This window comes from Apium graveolens, chromosome 10, assembly GCF_009905375.1.
Source record: "Apium graveolens cultivar Ventura chromosome 10, ASM990537v1, whole genome shotgun sequence".
Lineage (NCBI taxonomy): Eukaryota > Viridiplantae > Streptophyta > Magnoliopsida > Apiales > Apiaceae > Apium > Apium graveolens.
The window spans coordinates 117,778,741-117,795,804 of NC_133656.1; the positions used below are offsets into that span (position 1 = coordinate 117,778,741).

Genomic DNA, 17,064 nt, shown 5'->3' on the forward strand with positions numbered 1-17,064 from the left:
TGTGTTCAACAGTAGTCTTCCTTGGTTCCGCCGCTTTCTCCTTTTACGTAGATTCTTCACCTCTAATTTCAGCTTCTACTTCTTTTGCCTTTTCAGCATCAGCTACTTTTCCAGACCTTAAGTAATAGCCTTGACTTGCTCTTTAGCTTCCTTCCTGCCTGGTACTTCCGTGTCACTGGGAAGAGTACCAGGTTGACGATTGAGCACTGCATTGGCTAATTGACCGATTTGATTTTCCAAGGTCTTGATAGAAACCGCCTGACTCTTGCACAACAGCTTAAGTTCCTCAAAATCAGCACTAGTAGGTGCAGCTGCACTTCCTTGTTGAGGATATGATTGCCTTGTAGCATACTGCTGTGGTTGCTGGAATCCAGGTGGGTTAAACTGTTTACTCACTCCTTGCTGATATGGTGGCTGAATAGCATTCTGATTATTCCCCCAGCTGAAATTTGGATGATTTCTGTTGTTAGGATGATAGGTCGCTGGCACAGGCTGCTGTTGTCGCTGATAATTACTCACATACTGAACATATTCATTGACAAGAGAACACTGATCCGTAGCATGAGAACCTGCACAAAGCTCACAAACCATAGCTATTTGATTAACTCCATACGTAGCCGGAGAATCAACCTTCATTGATAGCGCTTGGAGTTGGGCTGTAATAGCGGTGGCTGCATCAACTTCCAGAATACCTGCTACCTTGCCTGACGTCATCCTCTGAGTTGGGTTTTGATGCTCATTTGCAGCCATCGTCTCTATAAGATTATACGCCTCAGTATAGCTTTTATCCCATAAGGCGCCTCCAGCTGCTGCATCGAGCATGGGCCGAGATTGAGCCCCCAAACCATTATAGAAACCAGTGATCACCATCCAATCCGACATTCCATGATGTGGACATTTTCTCAACATTTCCTTGTAGCATTCCCAAGCCTCGCACATAGATTCTGTAGGTTGCTGCGCAAACTGAGTAAGAGCACTCCTCATAGTAGCAGTCTTTGCCATCGGATAAAACTTCACCAGAAACTTTTGCGCAAGATCTTGCCACGTAGTGATGGACCCAGCTGGTTCAGAATGTAACCAGTCTTTAGCCTTGTCCCTCAGTGAGAATGGGAAAAGCCTCAACTTGATAGCCTCATCAGTCACGCCATTATACTTAAAAGTGCTGCAGATCTCGACAAAATTCCTTATGTGCATGTTGGGGTCTTCAGTTGCCGCTCCTCCAAAAGAAACAGAATTCTGCACCATCTGAATAGTGCCCGGCTTGATTTCAAAGGTGTTAGCTTGAATAGCCGGATGAAGGATGCTTGACTGAATGTCATCAATTTTAGGCCGAGAAAAATCCATAAGAGCTGGATCAGCTTGACCAATACGATCTCCCATATTTACTGGTTCTTTCTGCTCAGTTCCTGAATCCGAATCCTCAAAATCTAACTTCTCCGGAATATCACGAACTTCGTCTGTCTCCTCAGCTGTATCTAAAGTCCTCTTGCGAGCACGAGAACGAGTTTGCATAAACGCTTGCTAAAGTACCTGAAACACAACCGGAAAAAAATAAGTAACTACTACGTCCTAATCACTGAGTCCTAATGACCAATGATGGTAAGTACATAAACTAAACAAATACGCCGAGTCCCCGGCAGCGGCGCCAAAAACTTGTTAGGGCGAAAACACGCGCTAATATCCACGCAAGTATACGCGTTCGCAAGTAATATAGAATACTTTCTAGTTCGTTCCCTCAGAGACTCAGACTAAATTATTGTCTAATTAAACTCACTCACCAATGTATGATTACTTCTCAATGTTAAGATACTATCACTTAAAATTGTTGATTAAATATTAACTATAATTAACTACTTAATTAATCACTTAACTAACACTTCAATTTATCAATAATAAAACACTCATGAGATCACAACTTCATTATTACTTCCTTCTATAGCTATTGTTATTACCTTTAGCATGTGACAGTGATGATATTAATCAAATAACACGAAACTGATAAAAGCCAACTTTCATTGTACTAATACCATTCTACCAACCATCCACAATTAAGATAGAAGTTGAATAGTCATCAATTATGTTGAGTTCCCATATGTCTACAGGAATTGACAACACAACGATTTAAGCACAAGTTATTCCTTTTGATTACATAGGGCAAATAAAACTGTTAGAGTTACCCACTAATCATGCACAACGTACATGAACCTATGCTAGCATGGCAAGTTCTAAATCTCAAGATCCACCGTCGCTTCACAAGAGATTAACACCCTATCTTATATGTTCGCGACGCACATAACACGAATACGCACAACCAGTACTAGATATCATGCAATCATCACACACTAAAGTATTAAACAATTAACTAAAGAATTCCATAATAAATCCGTTGCAACCCCATGATCACGATTAGCCCATAATAGCACTTATCGTCATCATGGGTTCATAAGAAATCATGATAAATAAACACAAGAAAATAATAACTAAACTAATTATATTAAAACAGAGTACGTCACAAGAGTAAATAAGTTCAAAGCAAGAAAACTAGCATCCAATGTTACAACGAAACAAGAATCACAAGAATATATGCTTCCTCTTCGTTGCGGTGTGCTAAATCGGTCTTCTTCCTTATCTCCTTCGCTCCTTGCGTAAAAACACAATCTTCTTCAATCCACACTTGTGAAAACGTCTCAAATCTACTTATATAATAGTCCAATAAAACTCAGATTACATAGAAGTGGAAACCAAACAGAAGTAGAAGTCCTAAAATAATCTTTCTTTTTTCCCGACCCTGCGCGGCCGCTCAGCAATGCTGAGCGGGCGCTCAGACCTCTACTGGAAAAATTCTGATTTCGCTCCGTTTCTTCGCCGTAATCTACCCGCTTCTTTCCTATCGCAATGGTGAACACATGCCAAGGCTTATTCTTGATGATTCCTCCCCCGAAATACAACTAAAACCCTGAAATGCATAAACACTAGAAAAATGCATCAAATACACAAAATACTTGATTTCAAGACACCAATTTAAGCCATTTTAAGACGTTCTAAGTGGTATAAAATGCCACTTATCAGATACCAAAGACCAACATCGGTAGTTCCTTTAAGATATCTCAATATCCTTTTTACCGCGGATAGATGAGATTATTTAGGTGCTACTTGAAACCTAGCACACTTACAAACACTATATTGAATATCGGGACGACTCGCAGTTATATAAAGCAAGCTACCGATCATTCCTTGATATTTCTTTGTGTCTACGGGAATTCCTTTGGGATCTTCCGTTAATTTATCGGATGTAGAGATGGGTTTGGCATTATCCATTTCGAATTTTTTCAACATCTCTTTAGAATACTTGGATTGAGAGATATGGATGCCTTCATCAGACTGCCTTATTTGCAATCCCAAAAAGAAATTTAATTCTCCCATCATACTCATCTCGAATTCTTTACTCATATTTTCAGAGAATTCTTTACATAGTGCATCATTTGTTGATCCAAAAATGATGTCATCTACGTATATTTGTACGAACAATATATCATCTTTTTCTTGCTTCGTAAATAAGGTTTTATCGGCCATTCCTATCTTAAATTTATTGTCTAGTAGGAACTTGCTCAACCTTTCGTACCATGCTCTTGGGGCTTATTTTAAGCCATATAGAGCTTTATATAATTTATAGACATGACCGGGATGTGTTGCATCTTCAAACCCGGGAGGTTGTTTCACATATACTTCCTCTTCCAAAATCTCGTTTAAGAATGCAGATTTCACATCCATTTAATAGACTTTAAAGTTTTTATGACAAGCATAAGCCAATAGCATTCGAATTGATTCAATTCTTTCTATCGGTGCATATGTTTCATCAAAGTCTATTCCTTCCATTTGGGTATATCCTTGTGCAACTAATCTTGCTTTATTTCGAACTACCGTTCCATTCTCATCTAATTTGTTTCAAAATACCCATTTTGCACCAATTATGGAAGTATAATGAGGCTTAGGGACAAATTCCCACACTTTACTACGAGTAAATTGGAGCAATTCATCTTGCATAGCAGAAATTCAATCCTCATCTAATAAAGCCTCTTTTGCGGTCTTAGGTTCTATTTGAGATAAAAAACTAAGATGATTCACAACGTTTTGAACTTGTGACCGCGTTTGAACTCCCTTCCTTAAGTTTTAAAGCACATTATCTAATGGATGACTTTTTATAGTGGGAATTGCTTGAGGAAGTTCATCTTCCTTTTCGTCCAATTCTAATCGATTTTTATGTACTGGAGTCCCGAGATCCATATTTTTGAATTGTCGAATAACCTTTTCAATATCATCTTGTTCAACATTTTCTTGGTCAACAAGATCTTTATATTTCGCCGGTGGTTTACTTTCATCAAAAGTGATATTCATAGATTCTTCCACCACAAGCGATTTGAGGTTAAACACTCGGTAAGCTTTACTATTGTTCGAGTATCCAAGAAATATACCTTTGTTTAATTTAGGATTAAACTTCGTAAGGTACTCTTTTGAATTTAATATGAAGCACTTGCTTCCGAATACTCGAAAGTAGCTTAGTTTCGGAGTTTTGCCAAAATATAACTCGTAAGGAGTCTTTTGTTTTATAGGTCGTAGAAAACCCCGATTAAGAATATGGAAAGCGGTTGACATAGCCTCGGCCCAAAAATACTTAGGTCGACGATATTCATTTAGCATTGTGCTAGCCATTTCTTGGAGTGTTCTATTTTTCTGTTCAACTACTCCGTTGGATTGAGGAGTGTATGGAGCGGAAAAATTATGTGTGATGCCATGTTCATCACAAAAGTTGGTGAAACTTGAATTCTCAATTTCTTTATCATGATCAGTCCTTATATAGACTATGGTTTTATTTTGTTGATTTTGAATCCTTTTACATAAGTATGAGAAGGATTCAAAAGCATCACTTTTGGCTTTCAGGAATTCAGTCCATGTGAATCGTGAATAATCATCCACAACTACCAACGTATATGAACAACCTCCGAGATTTTGTATTGGAACCGGACCAATAAGATCCATATGTAGTAGCTCGAGAGGTCTCGAGGTAGATACCATAAACTTTGCTTTGTGAGAAGCTCGAATCTGTTTACCAACTTCACAAGCTTCACAAGTATGATCTTTATGATAGTTTAGTTTTGTATACCTCGGACATGGTCTTTAGTTGATATATTCTTATTCAACTTCATGTTGGCATGTCCTAATCTTCGATGCCATAGCCATGGATCATCATTTATAGTGATTAGGCACACGTTCACTTGCTTGCTCATGTCACATGTATAAACATTTTTATTTCTAGGGCAAGTGAGAACCAACTTTCCAAATTTATCTAATATAGAACAATGAGTAGTGTAGAAAATTACCTTGTAATCATTGTCGCATAATTGACTTATTGAGAGAAGATTGTACCTTAACCCGGTGACTAATTGGACGTCGGAAATTTTAACTTTCCCATTTCCGATATCTCCGATGCCGACAATGTTTCCTTTACTACTATCACCAAATGTTACGCTCCCCGCGGTAACCTTTTTAATGTTATTCAAGAGTGACTTATTACCGGTCATATGTCTTGAACATCCACTATCAAGGTACCATATGTCTTGTTTCATAGCAAGACAAACCTACATACATGATTAGTTAAATTTATAGGTACCCCTTTGTCTTGAGGGTCCTGGGGTTAGTACATCATATATAACATTCGATTTATGAAGGAATCTAGGCATGGTGTAATAATCATTAGGCATATAAATATTTCTAGATGCATAAGGCCTAGTTTGAGGTTGATAATACCTAGAGCTATCATAAAATCTTAATAGAGCATGATAAACATTATATCTATTATTAGCATGGTAAGTAGCATAAGCATTTCTACTAAGAGGTTGTTGTCTTCTAAATGCATTACCATTTACATGATATTGTGTGTTTCTATTTTGAAACATAGTTGGTTGATGAGACCAATGTTGCCTTGGATTCTTATATTCCATATTTTTATGAGGCACGTGTTTATCATCTTTCTTGTATGATTCCTTGCGAATCCATACATGCTTCCCCTTAATTTCACCATTCTTGAATTTGCAATATTGAATGGTATGTCACATTTTATTGCAATAAGAACATTTAGAAGATGGTGATTCGGGTGAAGTCTTTATTGGTGATACAAATCTCCGAGTTCCTTTAGGAGGAGAATTCTTATTATATCCCAAACCTTCATGATTATATGAGGTTTTTATATGCACCATTTGATCCAACATCTTATTGCCTTTTGTAAATCGTTGAATAACTTCTTCAAGATTTTTATTTTCTTTCTTTAAGGCATCAATCTTGTTGTTAAGGATTCTTTCTTGATCCTTAATTTGAGCTATGAGTTTATAATTTTCTTCTTTTAGCCTTAGAGCTTCACCTTTAAGCTCATTGGTTTCTAATAGCTCATTTTCTTTATCAGGATTGTTTTTATAAGATGTTTCTATATCTTGAACATTTGATTCATTTAGAATCTTTAAGTTCAATAGATCAACGTGAAGTTTACAAATATTATCATTCAATTGTATCTTTTCACGTTCCATCTCTTCGTCTTTGAGAATTAATGATATATTCTCTGTTTCAAGGTTGATTATATTTTCTTGAAGTTTATTTACTTCAACTTTGATGAGATGGTTTTGATCTTTTAAAGATGTAATCTCTTTTTCATCTTGGACTCTGGAGTCCATCATCCGAGTATACTCTTTATTTTGAGTATGATGTATTTCTTCTATTTTCATTTTCTCGGACCATACTAAGTGAAGCATTTGATCAACATCTTTGTATTTACTTTTATATTCAACCACAAGTCCAATTAAATCATGTTTATTCATGTCCATAAGTGATAAATTAGATTCATCCAATAATGAATTAATTGAGACGTAGTTAGATGTTACCTCTTCATTATAGAGGAGATTTTTCTAGATGTAGTTTCTTCTCCGAGAGCCATCAAGCATAGATTCACCACTTCTTCACTAGCTTCCGGAGCTTCTTCATCTTCACTTAGATCCCAACCATTTTCGGCCACGAGACTTCGTCCCTTTGAAAGTTTAGGACATTCTCTTTTATAATGACCGGGTTGTTTACACTCGAAACACACATCTTGTGTTTCCTCCGGAGATGGATCTTTAGGTTTTGGAGGAGTGTAAACCGGATGGTTTGTGGAGGCATTGGCATTACTATAGGTATTTATATTTTGATTGCCTTTGCCTTTATTGTAGCTCGTTGACGGATAATTACTCTTATAGTTGGAAGAATAATTTTGAGAGTAATTTGGCCTTCCGTTAGAGTTAAAAACTCTTTGTTGATTATTTGATTTTAGGAAGCCTTTTTCGTATCTTTGAGCTTTGCTTTGAAGCACACGAAGAAGTTATCTCGTGAGTAGAGCAATTTCACTCTCATCGAGATTTTGGAGTTCCTCCTTTACCTCCTCGTCATTTTCATCTTCATCAATTAATATGGCCTTTAGAGCCATATTTTTCTTTTTATCCTCCACCTTTGGAGCAACCTTTTCCGGAACATTATCTTCTTCGTAAGCACGAAGATTTCCGAATAGGTTATCAATCTTATACTATTTAAGTTGTGCATCTCTTTTATAGTAGTGACTTTAGCCTTCCAACTAGGAGGTAGAGATTTGAGCACTCTTCTATTCTTTTCATTTTGAGTATAATTCTTTCCAAGTTGAGATAACTCATCGATAATACGAGTAAATCTTGTTTCCATATCGATGATATTTTCTCCTTCTTGGAGTTTAAAGTTCTCGTATTCTTGGATCAATGTATCCATCCGAGAATCTTTATATCAGTGGTTCCTTCATAGGTTACCACTAATTTGTTCCACATTTCTTGTGCCGACTTGCAATTATTTACTCTTTTATATTCTTTTTCTGTAAGTGCTCTTATGAGAACCATTTCCGCCTTTGCGGCTATATTCATTGTGGCTTCTTCCTCTAAGTTGTATTCACTAACCTTCTTTTCGACGATGATGTCATCGATAGTTTTGGTAGGAATGCGAACACCGTCTTCGATAGCAATCCAAACTTTGACTCCTTGAGATCTGGCATAAATGCGAAACCTCATTTTCCATGTTGCAAAGTTAGTGCCATCAAATAGAGGAGGTCGTGAGCTAGATAGAACTTCACCACATCCAACGGGATTAATATACACCATTCCGGATCACTTTTTATTGTGCCTGTAAATCTGCAAATCACTTAACAAACACATTAAAAAGCACTGCTCTGATACAAATTGTAAGGTCCCGTAAGAGGGCTATTTTAAGCTAGAAGGGGGGTTGAATAGCTTAATTACCAATTTAAAAATTGTTGTGGGTTTTAAAAATATTTTATCCCTTTTTAAAACTTTACCGAGTGGTTATGCAGTTTATATGTGCGAAAGATAAAGTGCAAGGAAAGAAAATACCACACGGTGATTTTATCCTGGTTCGCGATGGCGCAACCTCTAATAGATTCTCTCACCCCTACTCCAGTCCCCGAGCTCCTCTCCCGGACTCGGGATTTTCCCTTATAATAAACTCGCTCCTTTAGTAGGCGGAGAAGCCTTTACACCCTTTACAAGTATTTGTCTTGGTGCGTAACACAAGGGTCACCACCACAAAATAAATGTATTACCTACACAACTTATCTTAGACAATAACTCCCCGCTATTTATTCAAAGTTGTTGTAGAGCCTTTGTGTGGATTTAGCTTCCTTAGCTTTTTCCGGTCTTGGATCTTAGTGATCCGGTCTTGGGTCTTTCCTCTTCTTCATGGTGCGAAGACTACTAACTCCCCATTAGTACATCTAGGACTTGGGTCTTAGAATGAGAATCACCTCACATCACTTCACCTCACTACAAAACTAAAAAGACAATCCACGAAACAAAAAAAGTAGGAAAAGATTTGTTTTGAACTAGTATGTTACTGTACTAGCCCACAAATAGTATAATATTCAAATAAGAATATTAAACAAAATAAGAATACTTGACTTAAGATAATAAATAGTAGTCCAAGTATTTTTATGATTACTCCTTTATAGATTATATAGATAGGTGGAGTAATATAAGAAGTCTTTTTATATTAAGCACTTATGGCTTATGACTTCTTTAGTACTCTTCTTCTTTCGATTAATTATTTATAGATCGAAGAATACTTTAATTACAACCTCGGAGTTGTAATTTTACCTTTGAGTATATCAACTTAAGGTTTTAAGGTATACTTGTATATTGACGATTATTAGGTCAAAGTATACTCTCTTAACTTCAAGCACGTTTATAAGATTTATGAGTCTTAACCAAGATCCAATTCAATAAGTGCAAGTAATTGGTTTAAGATTGTGCTTTTGAAGTTTGGACGAATAATTACGAGTATTTTATAGATATCGTAGTATAACCCCATGGAACACTGAAAGATGTTAGAAGGGGCGTATACGATATGACTCATAATTGTTTATATACACGATATGTGTTAGCCAAGATCCAATTAAATAGCGTAAATTAATTGGCTAACTCGTGGATTTGATTCGTCCTTAATTTTAACGGATGATTACGAAGTAGTTTATATGGAACAAGCTATAATCCCCCGGAACACTAAAGATGTTAGAAGGGATTACACTTTTACTTCGTAATATTTTATATGTACGTTATTAGTTAGACAAGATCAAATTAAAGAGCGTTAAGTAATTGTCTAACTCGTACGATTCATTTTAAGATTTGACAAATTACGAAGTGTTTATATGAGACAAGTAATAATCCCCCGGAGAGCACTAAAGATGCTAGAAAGGATTCCACTTAAACTTCGTAATTATTTTATGAGCACGAATGAATGTTAGCCAAGATCCAATTAAAGTGCAAGAAATAATTGTCTAACTCGTACTTGTGTCAAATATAATCTCCCCTTGGAGATTAAGTAATTTTCTTTTTAGATCTTCTCGTTAGAATGATTTATGTGAAGATCAAGTACTTATTCGAATTCCGAGTTCGAATCTAAGTTCTCCCCGAGAACTTACTTTATAAGAGAGCTTGTATTAGAGCTTAAGATGAAGTAGAGAATTTAAGTACAAAGCTTAAATACAAAGAACTCAAATAAGAAGCTAAAACTAACCACTTTTTAGAAACGGTCGGAAAAGTTCGCCGGAAAAATTCGTCGGAGGTTCGGCCGGATTTTGGCACTTTGGTCGAACTTGGGCAGCCTTTCGGGAGGCCGGGAAGTGGTAGTGGATGAGCTCACTTGGTGGGATAAAGCTTGGTTAGGTGAAGCTAAGCTTGGGTTTCAAAAATCTTGTATATATGTAAATATATAGAAGAGAGAGAAGGTTTTTGAGAAGAAGTGTGTGTATAGAATTTGAAAGAGATGAATAGAAGCACTTCTTGAAAAAATCCCAGTAAATTTGTGGCTCTTTAGATTTTTGGAAAATGGGTTGGGGTGGGGGTTTATTTATAGGAGAAGTTGGGTGGATTGAATGGTTGAGATTTGAGAAAGAATGAATGGTGGATGGAGTGTATCACATGGATTGATGACATGGCAAGTAGGTTGTGTTTCTTTGCAAGTGGAAAGGAAGCACAAGCTAGTATTCATTCAAATCTCAGCTGATATATATATATATATTAAATATATATTTTCCTTTTATTTTAATCATTGTTTAATTACTTTAATTAAGGATTAAGCACCATTAATTATGACCACCCCAAAAACTCTTAAATAAATATCATTAAAAATATTATAATTACCTAAATATTATTAAATGATGTCCTGCAAGTTTTGGTCAACTTTAATCAATGGTAACTAGGTCAAACGTGGTCAACTGTGGGACCAACTGCCTCGATTTTTGTGTCCGGACAAAAATTCTCTAAATGCTACGAAATTTTTACCATACTTAGAAAATACCATTTAAATGGTCCATACTAAATTTCAAGTCATTCTAGAATGTGGAAGTATTTTATCCATAAATGAAACTATTTTGTCAGCCTTTCTTCCGAATAAAAATATCGTTGGTCTTGAAATGAAGGAGATGGATCTTTTGACCAAAGTTTTGACTTGTATAAATACTTAAAATAAATTTCCTAATATATAAAATATATTTGGATGATAGAAAATGTGTTTGAGTATTTTTGAACAATTTTCTCCTAGAAATGCTGATTTTACGAAACGAGAGAAAATTATTGTAAGTATACAGGAATGAGTTGCAGAACTGGATATTGATATATCAATCATGAATATTAATAATATTTGAATAAAAACTCTTTTGATATATGTAGAGATATATTTTGGAGCCAAGAGTTAAATATTTTTGATATAGCACGAGACCTCTAAAGAATATTTCCGATATATTCCTTATTCGAGCTTGCTGCCATATTCCTGTTGTAACACAGATCTAAGAAATATCATATCTTGATGTTTCTTCTTTGATCATATTGCCTTTAGAGATACATTCCATAAATATATAGTTTTGATATTTTGCAAAAATGGAATATCTCTTTTATTTGTTTAAAAGACATGATTTTGCTAGTTTGACTTTTTGACTCTGATTTGGATCAATTAAATTCATATCCTAATGGAGAGAATCTACGTGTTCTTAATTTTATGTTTAATCATACAAATACCAAAATAAATAATATATCGAAGATATCCTTTCAGACTGTTATTGGTTTCCATTCTTTTGGAAGGGATCTCAGGAATTTGAGGTTAGAATCTTTGGTTTGGTAGACTGTTCCATGCAGCTTCAGGGCATTTAGTAGCTTTTGAAATCTACTAAAGATATCAGTGAGAGTTTCACCTTCTTCACAGTGGAATTGTTAATATTGCTGAATTAGTAACTGCATCTTGTTTTCTCTAACTTGTTCAGTGTCATCACAAATTATTTGAATGGTGTCCCAAACCTCCTTGGTTGTCTTGCAATTGATGATGTTGTCAATCATGTCACCATCAACTCCATTGAATAAAATATTCATGGCCTTCTTGTCTTTCCTGACTTGTTCAATATCAGGATCTGACCATTCATGCCTTGGCTTGGGAACTGATGGCTTATTTCCAGTTGCAACTCTCATTGGTACATGAGGACCTCTCTCTATGCAATCCACATAGGCCTCATCTTGAGAAAGTAAATGAAGATGTATCTTTACCTTCCAGTGATGGTAATTATCTTTGTCCAGAAAAGGAATTTTGACTCCAACATCCTTCTTGTTCATCTTGCTGTTTGTTGTGATCTTTAAACTCTTTGGCTTCAAGAGCTTGCTCTGATACAAATTGTTAGTCCCTAACAATGCAACAAGAATTACAGGGGGGTTGAATGTAATTCTAGTAAACTTTTTCTTGAATTGTAAAATTTTCTAACTCAAACAATATATAAAAGTATTTTGATTTGCAAGGTGCGGAATAACAAGTTACGTAAATCAAAAACACAAAGTGATAAAAACACAAGCTTTTAAAACTTTCTAGTGGATTTGAAAGTATCCACCAGATATATATATATATATATATATCGATTGAAGAACTCTGTGAAGAACAAATTGTCTCACAGCTGCTTTACAAGTGAACAAATAAACTACTGAGAAATTCTTAACAGTTACAGCCTTTTCTATTTCTCTTCTAAAAGTGTTTGCTTAGTTATTTGTTTCACTAGCTACACTTGGTTTATATATCACCAAGTTTACATGGTAATAATACAGGATAATAAAACAAAACTATCGAGTCAAACTCCGTTCTGCTTCACTACTCTATTCCAGCATCTTTGAAAATCTTCTTAACTTGCATGGAAATGGTAATGCTTCTTTGTTCTTCATTTCCTGTTAAACAGGTTCCCACATTCCTTTTGTAAACACCCAACGCATGTGACTGTCTTGTCACTGTCAACAGATGCTTGAATTGATCATCCGTCGGGTACCTGTTTGTCATCCGTCGGGTTGCCTTGTTGATCATCCGTCGGGTAGCTTTGCTGATCATCCGTCAGGTAGCTATTTGACACTTGACTTCATTTCACTTATGCAAAATTACAAGACATCTTATATTTACAATTAATCAGCCTATTCTGCATATCTAGTAATAGTCAACATGACTCAAATGCTAATATAGGATCTATACAAAGTTATTCACAGAAATGTGTTACAATACTTATTGTTACATAAGCTACTCACTCGATGGATGTTAAATAATCATCCGTCGGGACTATATTGAGTCATCCGTCGGGACTATATCTGATCATCCGTCGAGTGCTACATTTTTCACTAAATTAAATCTTCTAAGGTGTTTTGTTAATGTAATCATCAAGTTCACAACATATTCCCAACATTGGTTTAGCAAGAAACAGAAATCAATTTTCACATCAACTGCAGAAGCAGAATATATTGCTGCAGGAAGCTGTTGTGCACAGATTCTTTGGATGAAGAATCAGTTACTGGACTATGGGTTAGAATTTTCTAAAAATACTCATTTATTGTGATAATCAAAGTGTTATTTCTATGACAGGTAATCCAGTTCAACACTCAATGACAAAGCACATCAGCATTAGGTACCATTTCATAAGGGAACATGTGATAGAAGGTACAGTGGAATTGCATTTTGTTCCAACTGATCAACAACTAGCAGATATCTTCACAAACCACTATGTGAAGCTACTTTTACAAGACTGATAAATGAACTTGAAATGGTTTCAGGTTCTTTCTCAAAATCTGCTTAGTTTTTGTTCTCATGCATCAGACTTTATGATCAGTGTTTATAGATTGTCTTATCTCTATATAATCTGCGCTTAAACTGTAATATATTAAATACTGATTATTATCTGATGTGATTCTATATACTCTCATAGTGTTTTGAATGTTCTGTGACTATTCAATCCAATGAGGATTACTGTGCTAGATGTTGACCTAGTAGTCTTTAACATACTAGAAATCCCATGTTTGAATTAGTTATTTATGTGGAAATCAATTACACAAGCAAATTCTGATTTTGAGCTTAGTCAAATTTACTTTGTGTATCTTATTACTAAGTCACAAACTAGATTTTTGCTTCTTATCTGTCAAATTCTGATGTCAGTAAATCTTAAGGATGAACAACATGCTTGATAAGCCTCACTTATCTGAAGAAAAGAAAAGAAATTGAATTCAGGTACTCCTTTGAGATCAAGAGTAAATATGTGAAAGGGAAGACCCAAGTGCATTGCTGGTATTAAGTTATATGCATTAGAAAAGCAAATAAATTTTTCTTGGTGACTTTTCACATTCTCTAATTACTGGAGGAATACTCTGATAATAGCATACATTCTGATAGCATTTGTGATTCACTTACACTGAGAAGCCACTGTAAAAAGAATGTCAAAAGATGCATAAAATGAGCACAAATAGTTGAGGTGGACTCTTGCATAAATTTATTCTATGGTAGACTTCAAAATTAAAGACAAATTTTAAGCAATTTTCTTAGTTATGCCTTATTTCAAAGATATACTGAATTTTATCAGACTTTAATCATTATCTGATCATTTGCAAATGTACACACTCTCACTCCATATGAATGATGAAAATTACTGTGGTGATAAAGTTGTTTTTGATAAATAGTTAAGTATTATTTGCATAAATTCTGAGGACAAGTTCTGATGAAAGTTCTGATGATTAAACTCTGAAGAACCCAATCAGTATTTGTATGAAGAATCACAGAATCAGACATTCACTTTTTGAGTACAGAAGCCATATTCTGATGACTGTTAAGTTCTGATAATAATCAAGTTCTGATGTAAACTCTGATGCTTACGTGGCATTATTTATTTACTTGACTTATTTGTGGTTTTACTGTAACGGTCATATTTATCAAAAAATAATTAAGTGAGATAAAAACAGTCATAATCATTTGGTTAGTGGGAAACGTGTTTTCCTTGACAACTACATGTACACAATAATCATTGCTTATTTTTCGTGCCCAATAACTACTACTTTAACTATTTACTGGCTGACAGGTGTAAAGTGTCTATTTCACTTCCAAAAAGAACTGTTGAGTGGAGAGAGTATATATATGAGAGTTAAAAGATTTTACAATCTTTAACCTACTTTCTAATTCTTTTCTTATCTATATTATTCTCTCTCTTTCTAATATTCTCTGAAGCTCTATCTTTCACAGGCATTTTATCAAACACTGTGCAAACACACATTTTCTCACTTCTTTCTCATAGAAATGGAACCAAGGGACATCATTTTCAATGGATCCAAGTTTGTTCCCAACAACTACATGGCTATTCTTTCTAAGGATGAAGCTCCATCAGAACTTCACTTCATCTAAGATTTTCTATCTCAAAGTGAGATTAGGTATGCTTTGACCCAACCAGAAGCACTCTCAAGAACTCAAGTGCTGGAGTTTTGGAGGAGTGGTGTTTATGATGATGGTGGTGCAAATGGGTCCCCAAGCATCATATTTACAACAGGGGAGGATGAGCATGTGGTGACTTTGTCAACTGTTCGAAAAGCACTACATTTGCCAGATAACTGTGTTTATAGTTCAACAGTTGAGGAGCCGGCCCTTCAGCAAATGATGGAAAATCTGGGCTATGAAAGGTCTTTGGCAAAGCTGGGGCAATTGAAGAGACCCCACATCAGAAGGGAGTGGAGATTTTTCTTCGACTGCATCACCAAGGCCTTTGCCAACAAGTGCTCCAACTTTGATGTAATCCCAATCCTGAGTCAGCAAATCGGGTATGCTCTCATTAATCAAACTCATTTTGATTATGCTAGTGCTGTGCTAGGATTTATTGGGGATAGGATGCAAGAGGACAGAAATACTGTATATTTTGCTAGATTTTGCCAACTTATTTACAGTTTCCGTAGTTCTGATAAGGCCCAACTAGCTAGTGAGTTGATTGAACCCTTTAAACTTGCTAAAAGGGCTTTCACTAACTTATTATTTATTGATAATAAGAAGATTGTACTAAGGACCCTTCATATTCCTCAATCATTCAAACAGGTCTTAGTAAATTCTGATCCAAACACCTATGCTGCCATATATCCTGATGTACAATCAACCCAACCTCCATCAGCACCTACAACCAATCAACCACCTACCACTTCTCAACCTCAACCAACTCAACCTACCATCAGAACATATTTCCAGCCAGCTCAATCATCTTAACCTCAACCATCAGTACCTACCATCAGAACTTCATCCTTCGGGCCTAAAAGAGCAAAATCTGTTCCTAAATCTCCACCAAGGAGAAGAAGGATGATTCTTAGGGATGAATCTGATGATGAAAATGAGCAAGTCCAGGTTCATGCATCAAAACCTGTGACTGTGGAAGCTGAAAAGGCTACTTCTCAGAATGAAACTGAAGCTGAAAATTCTGGTGTTTTGAAGAGAAAAAGAACTTTAAGTTCTGATGCTCAAGCAACTCCTACACCAGCAAGGAGATCAAAGAAATAGAGAGCAGGAAGGCATTTGGCACAACCTCCATCTAAGGATACTAATAAAGCTGAGGAAGGGGATCAGGAATCTCTAATCTCAAAGCCAATAGTAATTGAATCTTTGCCACCTCCAACTCACGCTGAAGACACTGTTCAAGATACAGTGATCACCCCTCCTGTCTCTCCTAGTCATGACAATGTTACAGTTGACGATTCAGGATTAAGTCCTGAAATTGACATCCACTGGCTAATCATTCCAACTGTGCTCTAGCTGGAAGCTCCAACTGCAGCTCAGCCAACTATTGCTACTTCTCCTATCTTACAGGCTGAGATACCAAAAACCCCAATTCTGGAGATAAATTCTGATGATCAGAATTTAGATGAAGTTGTACCAGAATCACCTTTAGTGACACACACTTCAGTGCTGTCAGAAGGTAATGAGTTTTCTGCAAGTTCTGGAGAGTTAGCTCCAGTTAATACTCCAGCTCCATTCCTGGAAAAGAGGCACTGATTGAAAAGTTTTTTGAACAAGCTGCTCCTATTCCTTGGGAAGAAACTCACAGAGGGGTTAAGTGGACCAAAAAGTGGAATGAATCTGATTTCATTCCAAGCTCAAAAGTTCTGACAGAGCACATTGCCAAAGTTGATGAGCTGATGACAAATC

General features: G+C 35.9%; 1 non-coding gene across 1 annotated transcript; it reads left to right on the top strand.

Annotated features, from left to right (window-relative positions):
• The first annotated feature begins 880 nt into the window (after positions 1-880).
• Positions 881-987, top strand: LOC141694024 (small nucleolar RNA R71). The gene has a single exon (XR_012563357.1). It is a non-coding gene; the product is annotated as a small nucleolar RNA R71 (small nucleolar RNA).
• The last annotated feature ends 16,077 nt before the right edge of the window (positions 988-17,064 follow it).